General features: G+C 45.8%; 1 protein-coding gene across 4 annotated transcripts in view; it reads right to left on the bottom strand.

Moving 5' to 3' along the window:
• Nucleotides 1-18,322, bottom strand: part of TLN2 (talin 2) — a 701,648-nt gene that overhangs the window by 539,988 nt on the left and 143,338 nt on the right. For all 4 annotated transcript variants that reach the window (XM_063926512.1, XM_063926511.1, XM_063926513.1 and 1 more), the window contains exon 2: nucleotides 10,777-10,809. The gene's annotated coding sequence lies outside the window, so the exon portion shown is untranslated. The remainder of the gene's footprint in view (nucleotides 1-10,776; nucleotides 10,810-18,322) is intronic.

The raw sequence follows: 18,322 nt of genomic DNA, 5'->3' as shown, positions 1-18,322 counted from the left end.
CGTAACGCCATCATGTCCACCTGTGGCCTTTCCCAACGATTTACAATCAGCTTGAAGACTTGAATTCTGCTAAGGAAGTCTGCTTCCCAGTTGTCCACTCCCGGAATGAACACCGCTGACAGTGCTAGCACGTGATTCTCCGTCCATCGTGGCTTCTGCCATCGCCATCCTGCTTCTTGTGCCGCCCTATCGGTTTACATGGGCGACCGCCGTGATGTTGTCTGACTGAATCAGCACCGGATGGTTTTGAAGCAGGGGTTCTGCTTGACTTAGGGCATTGTAAATGGCCCTTAGTTCCAGAATATTTATGTGTAGGGAAGCCTCCTGACTCGACCACTGTCCTTGGAAGTTTCTTCCCTGAGTGACTGCCCCCCAACCTCGGAGGCTTGCATCCGTGGTCACCAGGACCCAGTCCTGAATGCCGAATCTGCGGCCCTCGAGAAGATGAGCACTCTGCAGCCACCACAGCAGAGACACCCTGGCCCTCGGGGACAGGGTGATCCACCGATGCATTTGAAGATGCGATGACAATTCCTGGGCCTTCTCCTCCGGGAGAAACACCTTCTTCTGTTCTGTGTCCAGAATCATGCCCAAGAACAGCAGACGCGTCGCAGGAATCAACTGCGACTTTGGGATATTCAGAATCCAGCCGTGCTGTTGTAGCACATCCCGAGATAGTGCTACTCCGACTAACAACTGCTCCTTGGACCTTGCCTTTATAAGGAGATCGTCCAAGTATGGGATAATTATAACTCCCTTCTTTCGAAGGAGTATCATCATTTCGGCCATTACCTTGGTAAATACCCTCGGTGCCGTGGACAGACCAAACGGCAACGTCTGGAATTGGTAATGACAGTCCTGTACCACAAACCTGAGGTACTCCTGGTGAGGTGGGTAAATGGGGACATGTAGGTAAGCATCCTTGATGTCCAGTGACACCATAAAATCCCCCTCTTCCAGGCTTGCAATAACCGCCCTGAGCGATTCCATTTTGAACTTGAACTTCCTTACATAAGTGTTCAAGGATTTCAAATTTAGAATGGGTCTCACCGAACCGTCTAGTTTCGGTACCACAAATATTGTGGAATAGTAACCCCGTCCCTGTTGAAGGAGGGGAACTTTGATTATCACCTGCTGAAGGTACAGCTTGTGAATTGCCGCCAGTACTACCTCCCTTTCCTTGGGAGCAGCTGGCAAGGCTGATCTGAGGTAACGGCGAGGGGGAGACGCCTCGAACTCCAGCTTGTATCCCTGAGATACTACTTGTAGAACCCAGAGATCCACCTGTGAGCGAACCCACTGGTCGCTAAAGTTCCGGAGACGCGCCCCCACCGCACCTGGCTCCACCTGTGGAGCCCCAGCGTCATGTGGATTTAGTGGAAGCAGGGGAGGATTTTTGTTCCTGGAAACTGGCTGTCTGGTGCAGCTTTTTCCCTCTACCCCTGCCTCTGGGCCGAAAGGACGCGCCTCTGACCCGCTTGCCTTTCTGAGGCCGAAAGGACTGTACTTGATAATACGGTGCTTTCTTAGGCTGTGAGGGAACCTGAGGTAAAAAAGTCGACTTCCCAGCTGTTGCTGTGGATACGAGGTCCGAGAGACCGTCCCCAAACAATTCCTCACCCTTATAAGGCAAAACCTCCATGTGCCTTTTAGAATCAGCATCACCTGTCCACTGCCGAGTCCATAATACTATCCTGGCAGAAATGGACATTGCATTAATTCTAGATGCCAACCGGCAAATGTCCCTCTGTGCATCCCTCATATATAAGACTACGTCTTTAATATGCTCTATGGTTAGCAAAATAGTATCCCTGTCAAGGGAATCAATGTTATCCGACAGGGTATCACACCAAGCAGCTGCAGCACTACACATCCATGCTGAAGCAATTGCAGGTCTCAGTATAGTACCTGAGTGTGTATATACAGACTTCAGGATAGCCTCCTGCTTTCTATCTGCAGGCTCCTTTAAGGCGGCCGTATCCTGAGACGGCAGTGCCACCTTTTTTGATAAGCGTGTGAGCGCCTTGTCCACCCTAGGGGATGTTTCCCAACGTAACCTGTCCGTTGGCGGGAAAGGGTTCGCCATCAGTAACCTCTTAGAAATCACTAGTTTCTTATCTGAGGAACACCACGCTTCTTCACACAATTCATTTAACTCATCAGATGGGGGAAAAGTCACAGGCTGCTTTTTCTCCCCAAACATAATACCCCTTTTAGTGGTAACCGGGTTAATGTCAGAAATGTGCAACACATTTTTCATTGCCGTAATCATGCATCGGATGGCCCTTGTGGACTGTACATTTGCCTCATCCTCGTCTACATTGGAGTCAGACTCCGTGTCGACATCTGTGTCTGCCATCTGAGGTAGCGGGCGTTTTTGAGCCCCTGATGGCCTCTGAGACGCCTGGGCAGGCGCGGGCTGAGATGCCGGCTGTCCCAAAGCTGTTACGTCATCCAGCCTTTTATGTAAGGAGTTGACACTGTCGGTTAACACCTTCCACCTATCCATCCACTCTGGTGTCGGCCCCACAGGGGCGACATCCCATTTATCGGCCTCTGCTCCGCCTCCACGTAACCTTCCTCATCCAACATGTCGACACAGCCGTACCGACACACCGCACACACACAGGGAATGCTCTGACTGAGGACAGGACCCCACAAAGTCCTTTGGGGAGACAGAGAGAGAGTATGCCAGCACACACCAGAGCGCTATATAATGCAGGGATTAACACTATAACTGAGTGATTTTTCCCCCCAATAGCTGCTTGTATACACATATTGCGCCTAAATTTAGTGCCCCCCCCCCCTCTCTTTTTAACCCTTTGAGCCTGAAAACTACAGGGGAGAGCCTGGGGAGCTGTCTTCCAGCTGCACTGTGAAGAAAAAATGGCGCCAGTGTGCTGAGGGAGATAGCCCCGCCCCTTTTCCGGCGGACTTCTCCCGCTTTTTCTGGAATTCTGGCAGGGGTATTTTTACACCTATATAGCCTTCCTGACTATATATGGTGTAGATTTGCCAGCCAAGGTGTATTATATTGCCCTCAGGGCGCCCCCCCCCCAGCGCCCTGCACCCATCAGTGACCGGAGTGTGAGGTGTGCATGAGGAGCAATGGCGCACAGCTGCAGTGCTGTGCGCTACCTTGTTGAAGACAGAAGTCTTCTGCCGCCGATTTTCCGGAACACTTCATGCTTCTGGCTCTGTAAGGGGGCCGGCGGCGTGGCTCCGGGACCGAACGATCGAGGTCGGGTCCTGTGTTCGATCCCTCTGGAGCTAATGGTGTCCAGTAGCCTAAGAAGCCCAAGCTACCTCCAGTCAGGTAGGTTCGCTTCTTCTCCCCTTAGTCCCTCGCTGCAGTGAGTCTGTTGCCAGCAGATCTCACTGTAAAATAAAAAACCTAAAATATACTTTCTTTCTAGGAGCTCAGGAGAGCCCCTAGTGTGCATCCAACTCAGCCGGGCACAAGATTCTAACTGAGGTCTGGAGGAGGGTCATAGTGGGAGGAGCCAGTGCACACCAGGTAGTCCTAAAGCTTTCTTTAGTTGTGCCCAGTCTCCTGCGGAGCCGCTATTCCCCATGGTCCTTACGGAGTCCCAGCATCCACTTAGGACGTCAGAGAAACAGAGGTGACGGTTCAATATTAATCCTTCTGGATCTCTCGGCAGCTTTTGATACCGTGGACCATGGGCTTCTGATTGAGCGACTGATACATTTCTGTGGTCTGGATGGCACAGTCCTAAGCTGGTTCAAATCATTTCTCACAGGCAGGTCACAGAGAGTATCATCTGGATTATACTCATCACCACCAGTGCCATTGCCATGTGGTGTCCCACAAGGTTCTATACTATCCCCCATGCTTTTTGCAGTATACATGCTCCCATTGGGCGAAATAATCAGGCGCCATGGCCTGGTCTACCACTGCTATGCAGATGGTACACAACTGTACTTGTCCTTTGCTCCGGGCACTGATAACCCAATAGCAACCCTAAATGGCTGTCTAGCTGAACTACAGGAGTGGATGAGCGCCAGTTGGCTGCGACTGAACCCGGATAAAACAGAGGTCCTTATGATACGACCGCAACATCAAAGGACAAGACTGCAGCATAGCCACCCAACTGGACTTACACTTGGGGATTCAGAATTACAGACCAGTGATCGTGTGCGGAATCTTGGCGTTGTCCTGGATGGTGGCTTGACACTTAAACATCAGATATCAGCCACAATCAAATCCTCATTCCTTTCACCTGAGGAACATAGCCAGAATCAAGCACTTAATTCCCTCAGATGATATGCCAAAAGTCATACATGCATTTGTATCATCTCGTTTAGACTACTGTAATGCCCTCAACCTTGGTCTACCAGCAAAAGAATTGCAGCGCTTACAGCTGGTGCAAAACACAGCTGCCAGGCTATTAACCAACCAGCCCCGTTCTAGCCACATAACACCCATCCTCTACTCCCTTCACTGGCTGCCTGTACGATGGCGAATCATCTTCAAGATTGGCTTACTGAGTTTCAAAGCATTACATGACCAAGGCCCAAGGTACCTGAAACAGCTTCTGACCCCATACTGCCCCACTCGATTACTGCGATCTGTAGATGAAGGACTTTTAGCAGTACCTAGAATCTACCGTAATTCATCTGGGGGTCGAGCTTTTAGTCATGCGGCTCCGACTCTATGGAACTCACTTCCCCGCACAGTGCGAGAGGCCCCAACTATAGAATCCTTCAAAAGTAGACTCAAGACTTTTCTGTTTACTCAAGCATTTCTATAATGTCCCTTTTAGTATCTTCATGCTTCTGTATTTTATGAAAATGTACTTCATTATTTTCTGTACTATATTATGCTATGTATCTGCTAAGCGCCTTGAGTCCTATTGGAGAAAGAGCGCTATATAAATAAAATTATTATTATTATTATTAACTCATTCCTCTGCAAGAAAACTTCACAGACGTTTGAGGGGGTTCAGTATGGTATGCCGGCGGTCAGTCTCCCGGCGACCAGCATACCGGCGCCGGGAGCCCGACCGCCGGCTAACAGACAGTGTGGCGAGCGCAAATGAGCCCCTTGCAGGCTCGCTGCGCTCCCCATGCTACGGGCACAGTGGAGCGCTATGCGCACCACGCTATTTTATTCTCCCTCCAGGGGGATCGTGGACCCCCACGAGGGAGAATAAGTGTCGGTATGCCGGCTGTCGGAATTCCGGCACCGGTATACTGTGCGCCGGGATCCCGTCAGTCGGCATACTGAAGACCACCCGTTTGAGGAAGAGTCATGTGGGGGAAATTCAATTCCTGGCAAAAAGGGTGAGTTGCCGCTGCCGCAACAGCAGCCCAACTCCCACCCTTTGCTCTAATGATTTGCCCCTAATTCGCTCAAAAGTGCTCGCTAACCTATGGGGTAACAAACACTTTTGAGCAAGATCCTGCTGTAGTAAAGTGCAGCAGGTGATGCACGAATCCGGCCAGGCAAACAAGTGCTCAGCTCTGAGATTTAATGCCACTATGCGTTTGAAACAATGTAGCTGTAGTGCATCACACATTTTTAAGGATAAGCAACAATCATGCTGCACCAGGCACACCTGGCTTATCTCTACAGCTCTTATGAAATAAAGACATACTCTGATGAAGCAGGCTGCTGACCTATGAAACGAGTCAATGCGATAATAATTTGTTTAGTCAAGGAAAATCTAAACAAAACAATTGTACTGGATTATACTAAAATCTGTACCGCGATGGGTACCAAGTGCGGCATGCCGTCCCCGTATGCATTGCTAACCAGCTCCCATAGACTTGAATGGTCTCCCATTGAAGTGAATGCAAAGTGGGAGCGTATGCCCCACTATGCGGCGACTCGTGTACAGACAATCTAAAAGTACACATCTGTATTGCGAGTACTGATTCTACAGGGGAGTTCAATTGTTTAACACACCACGTTAAATTAATGGGCACCCGACAAAGCAATTCAATTGTTTGGGGTACCCATTATCACACTTGTTGGGCCCAAATAGACCAGGCTTAGGCATGTAAAGCATCTTAACCAGTCAACAGTTTCGGTTAGCTAATCCAAACTATAATTTGGGTGCCAAAATCATGAACTTTTCTCACATTATGCCTCACCACTTAAGGAGACTGAACAGAATGTTGTGGGCCAGCAGCAATCGCGCACGATGAGAGCAAATATTTGAATTGCTCAGTAGGGTGCCAATAAATTTGCAGGGTGTGTAAAACAATTGAATTCCCCCTTATGTATTACTAAGAACACTACACATGCAATTCAGGTTGTACTATAAAGTTGTAATATTTCAATTCCAGTCGCCCAAAAGAAGTCCTTCACTTCTTCATTCTATTTAGGGGGTATTCTGGACTACTCCCAGGAGTATATCTACTAAAATGCAGGTTAATAGAAGTGGAGATGTTTCCCATAGCAACCAATCAAATTCTAGCTATTATTTTCTAGAAGGTGTTCGCATATAGTATAGGCGAGAAGGGAAGAGAGAGTAGTGAGCAGCCATGGACTGTTTACCTTTCACCATATGCTGGCCATTATGCAGGAGTAATGTAAGTGTGCTGTTATTTTTATTTGTACTTTACTGTACAATTAGGGTTTTCCAGGGATTTCATAAGGGACAGGGTTTACCTGAAAGTGGGCGTGTCATGACATAGATGGCAGTTTTAGTCCAATTCAGTAGGCCTAAATGTTAGGCGTCTATGCCCAAATCTGACTAAAATAATAGATTATTTATTATTTATAATGTTTATAATGTTGCCAGTTCTCAATGGCTGCAAATTGTCGGCATTACATGAGCTAAAATTGGGTTCCTAGTCCAGCGGATTCAACATGCGGCACTCCAGCCACTGTGTAACCACACTATTTATTATTTATTTATTTATTTATTTATTAACAGTTTCTTATATAGTGCAGCAAATTCCGTTGCGCTTTACAATTGGACACAATGATAAAACAAAACAGTCATAGAGGTAGGAAGGAAATGCTAAAACTGGCAGGGCATGCTGGGATGTGCAGCTCCACAACAGCCGCACATTTAACACCCTTGTTAATTTATGTAATCCTCACCTCATGTACCCAATATGCTTGTACCCCACCTCATGTACCTGAATGCCTGTACCCCACTCCATGTGTGTGATCTTTTAAACATTCAGACAGTAAAATCTCATGTTTTATCAGCAATTTTGGGTGCTAATATCATGACCATATTGCACTCCAAATGCGATTGTTGATAAATCGTCCGCTTCGACTTTATTATAAATAGATCACTGATCACTTCTTATGAGGGCAGCCTCAGGGGATAGTGATGGTGGTAGCCTGACTACAAGGGATGTTTGCATATACTGTAACTGATCTTATTTATCTATTTTGGATTTCTATTTAATCTTTTATCACGGTGAGGATGAGAAATGCGTCTCTACCACCCGTGTAGAGGTACAGGCCCCCGACACCCTGGGCAAGACAGGTGCCCCCAGCATCCTGGGCAATACAGGCACCCCTGCCACCCCAGCAAGACAGATGCCCCTTCCATTGAAGCATGTGCCACCACTATCACCACCTGGGAGGCATGCCCCATCACCATCAGTGAAGCATGCATCCCATTCACCACTGGAAAGGCATGCGCCCCTCACTACCACTGGAGAGACATGCACCCCCCACCAACATCACAATCAGAGGCATGAGCCCCCACTACCACCATCAGAGAGGCATGCGTCCCCACCACCATTGGAGAGGTGCTTGCAGACACATAGGGTGGTATATTCAAATGATATATCATGTCCAATCTTCTTTCTAAAGTGATCTCCGTTATCGTGCATATCGCACCCATAATAATCAGGTTTGGCTGCATAAAGGGTCGGGCGCCCTCGCTACCCCAGGCGTAGCAAGCTGAAAATGATTATACCACACCAGTCAGCAGAAATAGAATGGGTGTGGAAGGGGGTCAAAAGAATTGAATACTGCCCATAATGTAGTATTTAGAAGAAAAAAAATGTTTTATTGTTTGTTGCATAATGATACTACACACTTTATCCACATTTGGAGCATCTGTATGCTGAATGAATCCTTGGGAGCTACTGTGTCATTGGAAGCACCGTTAAATGGTCAGATAAGCATACTGTATTTTATTTAACAGCACGGGCGCACACACAGCTTTCATATTGGAAATTGGGGGGGTTATAGATAACCTGCCTTATAACTGATTGCAAGTTCTGTGATCTTAGAAACAGTTACATAGCACCCATGGTGTGCTTTCATATAATTCAGCCTTTTTGTTTGTTTTTATGTCAGACTTTACCATATCTCAGTAAGGTTATATAAGTTGGGGTCCTAACCAAATAAACTGGATAAAGTTTCATGCACACTGAATGTTAAAGACATTAAAACTATCGTCAAGACTTAATTTGCTGCCCTGAACAAAAAACGTTTCCTATTTTCTGAAAAAGAAAGTAAACAGCCTAATAACTGCTGTGTGTGGCTAACGTTACATTAAAAGATACAAGGCATAATGTCACTGTGATCCAAATCATCCCAAATAATGCGTATTTCAGGATACAAACTTATTTAGCCCCGTCACTGTACATTTTACCCTGGCCGTTACGGGACATATCCTGCAGGTGCAAAGTCCGGACTTTCCGGTTATGTATCGGGATCACAGTGGAAATAATATAGTAAAGCCTGCAATAACCTGTGAATAAGGACATCCAAACATTGATCATTTGATCTCAGTCTGCGGAACAGGTCAAATATGAATTTCTAAGGACCTTAAGATTCCCAGGACTGACAGAACTTATCAAGAAAAAGAGAAATGCAGGAGCACACTCTAAGTACTAGGAATACTGATAGTCAAAATAATTTTGATAAACTCTTATAATTAACACGCAGTATAAGTGAAGTTCAAAAATATGGGCCCATCTACAGCATACAAGTGAACTTCATTAGATGGATCCCTAACATTCCTTATACTAACACATTGGGTTTAGATGAATAGAGATGCAGGTTGGTGCAGATCCTGAAACAGACCTACTCTACTGTGTATTTCAGCTCTAACAAATCCAGGGTAATATAAACAATTCACATCACCCTAGAAAATAGTCAACACAGCACAAAATGCACAAATGGATCTGGTCATCAAGTATTATTGGTTATTCAGAAACAAATCCCCTGACGGTTACCTGGGAGCTACAAAATCAATTTAATTCAGGCAAGTAGTTACTTACCTTGATCTGGTAAATGGGTGACTTATGTTTTTCTCGGTTGACACCTACATGAGACCGCTTCTGTCTTCCCAGCATATACTGGTACAGCATAAATGATAAGTAGATTCTGACTCAGAGGCGGAACTACCGCCAGTGCAACCAGTGCGCCACTGTCTAGGGGCCCAAAGCAGCGCGGCATGTAATGAGTCAAACTGACTCATTACATGCCGCTGTGTGCTGTGGGCAACCGCCGCCCGCAGCACACAGCCGCCGCCGAGGACAGGAGAGGAGCAGCCGCTACGGGGGTGAAGGAGGAGGGGGGAGGTGAAGGAGGGAGCCGCAGCAGCGCACTGTAATTGGTAGAGGCGCTGCTGCAGCTGTCCCTTTCCTTCCCCATAGGCTGTCCTCCGCCGCTGTGAATGCTGGGAAGCGCATCCCAGCATTCACAGTGGCGGAGGACAGCCAATGGGGAAGGAAAGGGACTGCAGCAGCAGCGCCTCCACCAATAACACAGCGCTGCTGCGGCTCCCTCCTCCACCTTCTCTCCTGCCCGGGATCATCATCTGCCAGAAGCTGCACGAGGAGCCTGAGCCAGCGGAGACTAAGTATAATTTTCTTTCATTCTTTCTTTCTTCCTTTATATTCTGTCTGCCTCAATGTGTAAAAAGGGGTCACTGTCTGCCGTAATGTGTAAAAAGGGGGTCACTGTCTGCCGTAATGTGTAAAAAGGGGGTCACTGTCTGCCGTAATGTGGTAAAAAGGGGGTCACTGTCTGCCGTAATGTGGTAAAAAGGGGGTCACTGTCTGCCGTAATGTGGTAAAAAGGGGGTCACTGTCTGCCGTAATGTGGTAAAAAGGGGGACGCTGTCTGCCGTAATGTGTAAAAAGAAGGGCGCTGTCTGCCGTACTGTGTAAAAATGGGACGCTGTCTGCCGTACTGTGTAAAATGAGGACGCTGTCTGCCGTAATGTGTAAAAAATGGGACGCTGTCTCCCGTAATGTGTAAAAAGTGTATGCTGTGTGCCGCTATATGTAACAAGGGCACGCTATCTGCCGTTATGTGTAAAAAGGGGACGCTGTCTGCCGTAATGTGTAAAAGGGGGACGCTGTGGTACTATTTTGTGGCCACACCCCTTCCCCACAAAGCCATGCCCCTATATTTTTTTGCGCGCCTACGGCACGTACTGCCCCTGTTTTACATGGAGGTAGGGGGGCTCCGATGCCGTTTCTTGCACACAGTGACGGCACTGTTGCTAAGTATCCATTTTTTCTGGCCCTGAGCAGGTCCCCCTCACCAGATCCTCTCCAGGGGTGAGGGGGTGGACTTGGATGGGAGGGCCCAAAGCATTTTGTCGCACCTGGGCCCACCGCTCGCTAGTTCCGCCACTGTTCTGGCTGGTCGCTATGGGCGACATCTCCAGTTCTATAAATCCACACTTTAGTAAATAACCAATGCTCCAAACAATGTGGAGTAGAGCATGTGTAGAGGAGTTGTCCAAACCAGCCATGCAAATGTTTCACTTATTAACAACTGAAAACAACCAATTATGCTGCCATTTACTTTTCACTTACCTTCAGGAAGTGGAGCCTGTCCAATTACCAGACCTACAAGACAAGGGGAAAGATCAATATAATGCAAAGTCATGGGGCTCCTAAAAAACATATTACATATTACATATTATAATAATATACTGATGCCCCAAAAATATAACACTATTAGAAAGCACAACAATATTGTCTCATAAAACTAGCAAACACCGTGTTTCGCTAATTTGAAAAATGTTAAGCATATATAACTAAGGCCAAGTACACACCAGAGCAATGTGTTTCCAGCCATTCCGACGGGACCCTGCATCATGCCGTGAGTACACACTTGCACGAGGCAGGGCATGACAGAGCAGTATGCGGTCAATTCGCCGCCTGGCAGGATCCTGGTGGTCTAGATACTGACACCAAAACCAGGACTGCACCCTTGGAACAGTAACACCTAGTGGTCTAAATGAGAACAACAGCTACAATGCTTACCTAGATACTTAATCCGAGACTTTAATAAATAATACAGTGCAGATATCATGCTCTCTTACCAACTGATCGTCTCTGATCAAGGCGATACATCACTTATTTATATAGGTTTTCTTATGATCCTACACGTCAGACCAGTTTTATAGGCATGTCACTCTAATAATTTCTTATATTAAGTCACGCTATCTTACATTTTCCCTTTTACATAAACCTTATTCTCCGTTATCACCCTCTTATCTGTCACAACACACACTGGGGCAGATGTATTAACCTGGAGAAGGCATAAGGAAGTGATAAACCAGTGATATGTGCAAGGTGATAAATGCCCCAGCCAATCAGATCCTAACTGTTGATTTACATATTGGACCTGATTGGCTGGTTCAATTATCACCTTGCACATATCACTGGTTTATCACTTACTTATGCCTTCTCCAGGTTAATACATCTGCCCCACTGTTCTATACATTTCAAATTTGTCCACCAAGTGTATATATGCTTATAGTACATATACATTTTGCATTACACTTACACTTCTGTTCTTTGTCCATCACCCTTTCTGAACAAACATTTTTTATTCATGAGTAAACAATCAATGTCACCTAGGTGGGTTTTTTTATATTTATTTTATATTGGTTTGAGCTATATTTGTTTGTAACTTGCGAGCATAGTCATTTGAGCACATAATATCACATCATTCACGTAGAATTCAATAAATTTTATTCTAATTTTTTTCTTTTTACACTCTATTTTAAGGAATCTTCTCCTGTGGAAAGTGAAATCGTCTAGGATCACTTTATATAGTTATTAATAACATCAGCGCCATCTATGCTGTGACCATGGATATGCCCTGACCACTTTTGCTCTATGTATTTTAAATGTATGTTAAGTGGCCCAAGTTATAGCTACTTTTAATCATTGAGCAGTTTATCGCAGCGATCGGGTCGGAACTGCGCATGTGCCGGCGCCGCAGTGCGCCAGCGCATTCCAGGCGGATGAAGGCCGTCATTGCCTAGCAATCGCCTCTGCCTGCGGTCGCTGGGCGGGAGGGGGCTGGACGGCGGCGTTAAGATGTAATTTAGGGGGCGCGGACCGGACAGTTGGGGGGGGGGGGGGGGGGGGGGAGTTACTCCTCAAATGCAAAAGCATTGCCGCTGTGCGATGCTTCTGCATTTCTGCGGGGGGGGGGGGCGGCTCTGACATGCGGGGCGGACTAGCCCTGTGCTGGGCATTCCCGCGCATGTCTGAGTGCCTGATCGTAGCTCTGCTAAATTTAGCACAGCTACGATCAACTCGTTATGACCCCAACAGTTACTCCAGCCTATAACATCATATCATAAACTACTGTATACAGAAATTAATATATATATTTAATAAGGAATTTCTCTTTTAGAGAGTGAAATTTTCCAGTGCTACGTTATACACTTGCTAATACAAGTAGCGCTATTAAAATGACGCGCAAGGATACGTTTAACATTCCACGTTGATTAATCTCATTCTATGTAATTTACATCTATGTTGACCATTTCTAGCCACATTAGTATGTATTTAATGAGCTTAGCTACATCAGCGTATATTATTCTATCACGAACCTCGCAGGAATCATTCTCTCTCTTTTTTTCCCTTTTCATTTATCTTGGGGGGGTGTAGTACGGCTGACCCCGCCGGTCAGCTTACCGACACCGGGATCCCGGCAGCATACCGACGCCGGGATCCCGGCGGGGAGGGGCGAGTGCAGCAAGCCCCCTGCGGGCTCGCTGCGCTCGCCACGCTGCGGGCTCGGTGGCGACCTGCGGGTTCTATTCCCACGGGTTCTATTCCCACTCTATGGGTGTCGTGGACACCCGAGTGGAAATAGTCCCTGTTGGTCGGCATGCCGACCATCGGGACAGTGACTCGTCGGGCTGGTGGAGGAGGTCATGTGACTGTCGGTCAGCTGACCGGCGGTCACATGAATACCACCCATCTTGGGGAACCTTCTCGTGAGGAGAGTGCAACCGCCCAGGATTATGTCATATTTCTATCAACCGCCAACAACGCTACCATGACTATATCTTAGAAGAACTTTTCACCCCACATCTATTAGTCTGTATCTGTGCAACCTATATTGACACGTGGGTAAAGAATAGAGGGGTAGATGTATTAACCTGGAGAAGGCATAAGGAAGTGATAAAGCAGTGTTAAGTGCAAGGTGATAATGCACCAGCCAATCAGCTACTAACTGTTAATTTACATATGGGAGCTCATTGGCTGGTGCGTGTATCGCCTTGCATTTATCACTGGTTTATCACTTCCTTATGCCTTCTCCAGGTTAATACATCTGCCCCATAATTGTTTGAATAAGAGTAGTATATCACAAGTCTCGTAGCAAAGATTCCTCTCCTTTAAGAATCTTCTCCCAGGGAGAGAACAATTATTCAGAACTACTATAGTAGCCAGCAAGCTTGTTACCTTTCAAATATTAAACGTGAGTCCGCTGTGTTTTCTTATTTCTACTTTTATGTTTAGTATTATAATATCTATTTTTCACTTCATACTTTGTTGGTTCTGTTTCTCTTATTTAACTTGATATGACAGAATTATCGTAGGCATACCACGTCATACATTTAACGTAGCAGACACCCTGTAATTCTTCCATTCTCCTCCCACTTACTACACACGCCGTCTCCTTCATTATGGTACAGATTATGCACACACGTGTGTCCAGCGCCTCTCTCCCGCCCTGCTAGAGACTGGAGGGAGCGCTATATAAATACCTTCATTTGAACCCTCAGTGTGAGCTGTTTTCCCCTTCGAAAAAGCCCTCTACGACAAAACGTACGTCAGGAGTTGTCTCTCCGGCGTCCCTGCTACCTGCGCACAGCACGGCGCACGACTTACAGGTTCCGTATAGTGCATTCCGGTCCTCCGTGACTGGGGTGTAATTGCCGTTTATTCACGGATAATTGTAGCCGCGGCTAGATGCGCAATGTGACCTAGCACCTTTGGCAGGCTGTAATGTTTCTTTTTAGTGGTATTGTATTCCGCTTGTAACTTACAGGTTCTATACGGTGCGCTGCGGTCTTTTGTAACAGGGATATATTCATCCCCTATTTTTGGCTGTGCCTAGCTATGGTTTACTGTTTATATGACCGTGCACCACTTGCAGGGTATATCTCCAATTGGTTACTATCATTTATTATATTCTGTGTGCATATACGATCCTAACAGATACATTTCTGTTATAAACGGTTTTATTTTTGGTAGTATCTTTCACATTAATTGGGTATTTACACATTGCCATCAAGATATAGGACAACATATCCTTTACTCATAGTGTAGCAATTATCTGTTATACAGAATTATAATATTTGGCATATGGATACATTAGTATCAATGTTGTTTCCTATAAAACGGTTCTGCCACATAATAACCGAACTGTTACACTGAATTTATCAACAATCGTATCAGCAGGATATTATATGCATGTACTAAGTTTGCTGTTACTGAAACTTAAGGGCCCCATACACTAGGCCGATTTTGCTCGATTTCAGCCCAATTCGGACATTCGGCCCAATATACTGAGTGAAATAGGGAATTTTCGGGGTGCTTGAAAAGCCGATCCGATACGCGTTCCCGTGAGCATCGGCTCGGATCCCCCTAGACCCAACATATCATGAGTGCTGCACTTGTTATATGTCGGATCCCACTGTAAATAGATAGGATAGTAAAAGATACATCATATGCAAAAAAAAAAAACTGCATAAGATATATCTAATACTATCTTACCAACGGGGAGGCTGCCGGGAGGTTGGACAAAATCTTATATGACATGACGGACCGTCGTCGTATAAGTGTATGGGGCCCTTTAGCTGGACTCAACCAACTGATTACATTCTATCATTTACAAGGACTTTGTTGCCAGCAACACATCGCATCTGTATCTTTTATTTCCATCACAGGGGTTTTGCTGTGCAGTAGTTCTCTCATCGGCTGTGCTGGTTTAATACCATCAGCCGACAGCAGAAACGAAATTCACATGTCAAGACCCAGGTGATCTTCTTATATTACCATTGGCTGGTACGAGTACACATCTCTCACCCCATATCCAATGCGTAAGCAAATACGGGGCAGCAGAATCTGAAAAATAACACTTTAAATGCCATGCCTGCTTCTTTTCTTTACCTACATTAATTTTTAGGTGCTTATCAAACATTGTCACACAACCTATAGAGCATAAATATATTAGAACCTGTGAATCTTTTATTATGTTTTTTGCCTTATGTTGTCATGTTTATATTTCGCCTTTTAAATATGTATGAGTATTTCAAACTCACTTTTATTGTGCAATATTAAAATTTAAGTTTTAGAATATCCTTTCCTGTGCAGTCCCTAATCTGGTATACGTAGGATCAGTTAGAGTGCTCCTCATACCAGAGTCTGGTGCCGTCCTCCTTCGGCCCCCCCTTTTCTATATACCAAAACCATGACACCTGGTGAAATGTCAGCGGTCGAAATCCAGACCGCCGCCCAAAAACCCCACTTGGGTGGTGGTCCTCGCTACCACCCGAGGGGGAATAAATAGTGCGGCAACCAAAGATCATAACCGGGTCCGATGCGTGGCAAGCACAGCAACGCCGGGGGCGGGATACGCTGCACTAACCGCTGGTATTCCGGCGTCGGTCTGTTGACTGCCGGGATATCATACTGATCCAGACGGAGCGATGCACAATGCACTTGGCAGAGCGGCAACGTACGCAATATATGCTGGTTGGCTGTGCCAACTAGAAGATGATGCATGCGACCTGCGGGAGCGTGCAATCGCAGGTACACTCAATGATCTGGCTGCTGTCATTCCGATTTGGCCCGAAACATACCGTGCAGAGATCGTTCTAGTGTGTACCCACCCTAATTTCAGTATCATATAATGGTAAGGGGCACATTTTGAAACGTGTTGGGATGGGCATATCTTACCTGAACTTTAAATATCAAGTGTAAAAATTAAATGATCCAGTACTTCCGGGCTACATTCAAAAGCATTAGCCCTGCATGCAAGAAGAAGAAAAAAAAGGTATGCGCACCCCTTGTCTAAGTGAAAAGTTACTTCTTATTTGCTTTGACCCATACCACCCCCGGGATTTGCACCTAAATATGTGTAAGAAACTGTTCTGATATAAATATAATCTATTTTGTTTTCAACACAGAAGTAAAATAAACATCATAAAGAAAAAGTTATAATGCAATTTCCAGGAGCTGGATTATTACTTTGCCAAAATTCTATTAACATAATTTATCATCCCTCACTACTGTTGGGAGACCAAAGAGGAAACAGTGTAACGCTGGGTTCACCTGGCACAAAATGTAGTAATAGTGACAGCTGCTTTGGGACCTCTCATAATAATCCTATCATAACAATAAACGGTTATGGCTTCATCATTTTTAGGAATTTAACATGCTCAACTTTTTTTTTTTGTAAGTAATTCAAGACTGTCCTTTCAAACGCCTCAGAGTAACAAAGTATAAGCATACAATATTTCTAGATTTTAGGATTACGGCTGTTTAAGAACTACGCTTTAGGACATTTCACCATCTGCTCCTTTCCAATGACTGCTTTTATTTGCCATCTTCGTACTAGAGGACCGAAACCATGTTCACACACCTAATGCTGTAATATGATCCATGTTCAATACATAATAATTTAAACATTATAAATTGGTAAATAATCTGCTACAGAAGTAAGCATCAAGTGCCACAGGTCAAACTATTTTTTTTTTTTAATAATGTTCTGTAACCTTCCTAAAGTATGGTGCAGATTTTTTTTTATACAAAGTACCTTGTAATCTTAGCAAATGTATATAAAGCCACTACGACTCAACTTTAAATGCTTTGGCAATACTAAGGACTAGTGCTGGAGACACACCTGTAATCACTGGCGTGCGCAGCACATTTTATTAGGGGGTGCACCGTCGGAGGGGTGTGTCTAGCACCACCTTTTGGGCGGGTCTAACACCATCTATTGATGGTCAACACAATATAAATATCCACCTTTGTACCAATCCTAATAAAGCACATACATTGTCAGATGTTGTGGTGTGCACCAAACAAACACCCCTGATGGCACTTACTGCAATTACACTGCTCCTCCTCAGCCTGGTCTGGCTCCCCCTCTCTTTCCCCTGCAAGCTGCAGAAGCTTATGTACAAGTCAGTAACTAAACTGACACTGACAGTCACAGACTAGTACTGCTGCTGCTGGAAAAACGAGTGACGTGTCAATGCTGCTGCCAAGCGCCTGCCAGTATTGTATTTGTCTTCTTAAGAGGAACGCTGGCTGCATGCTGATCCTCATCAGTGGCTAGCGTTGGCATAGCATAGAAGGAGAGATGTGTGTATGTGGCGGGTGTGACAGGTGGGCATGCGAGCAGCATGATGTAATCACATCACGCTTTTTTTGTACATGGAGGTGGAGCTGGGAATTTGAAAGCCGGTGTCAGTGGCACCCTTGATTAACTCAGGTGTCCGGTCAGTAATGCAGTCCTGACAGGGTGCAGCGCAGAGGGGACAGTAATCAGCCTGCTCGGCGATCGCTGCACCAGGCATGTGAGATCAGGGTGCCAGACATTAGGGGGTGCCTGTGCGCACTAGGCACCCCCCCCCCCCCCCCCCCCCCGCGCACACCTATGCCTGTAAAATAGTTAATCAGCTCACCCGATACTTAGCAAAGTGTTTACGGGGCTTGCAGGAGGGTCAAGCTGGGTACACAGTACTTGGCTGATAGGAAGCGCTTACCCCATCAGCCAAGTAATCTTAAGAGATACTCACTTGCAATAAATGGTCCTCCACAGGCTAATAAGATACATACATTTCTGTGGCAGAATGGAGAGAGGAATTTCATACAGAGTACTCTCTAAAAAGCAAAGCATCAATAAGACCAGTAGAATTAAAAGATGCAGAGTGATTTCAAAAAGTTTTTGATTCCGTTTATCAGAAAAGTACACACTGTCCAAGCTAGACATGCAGACGAAAGGAAATGTTGGACCTGAAGAGGCACAAAGCCAAAAAAAGAAGAAATGCAATCTGAGAATGCTGTGGCTGGAGAGATAGCAGCAAACACAGGCTGC

Source organism: Pseudophryne corroboree, chromosome 6 (assembly GCF_028390025.1).
Source record: "Pseudophryne corroboree isolate aPseCor3 chromosome 6, aPseCor3.hap2, whole genome shotgun sequence".
NCBI lineage: Eukaryota > Metazoa > Chordata > Amphibia > Anura > Myobatrachidae > Pseudophryne > Pseudophryne corroboree.
The sequence above is the reverse complement of the archived record's forward strand: the minus strand, read 5'-3'. Positions and strand labels throughout refer to the sequence as shown.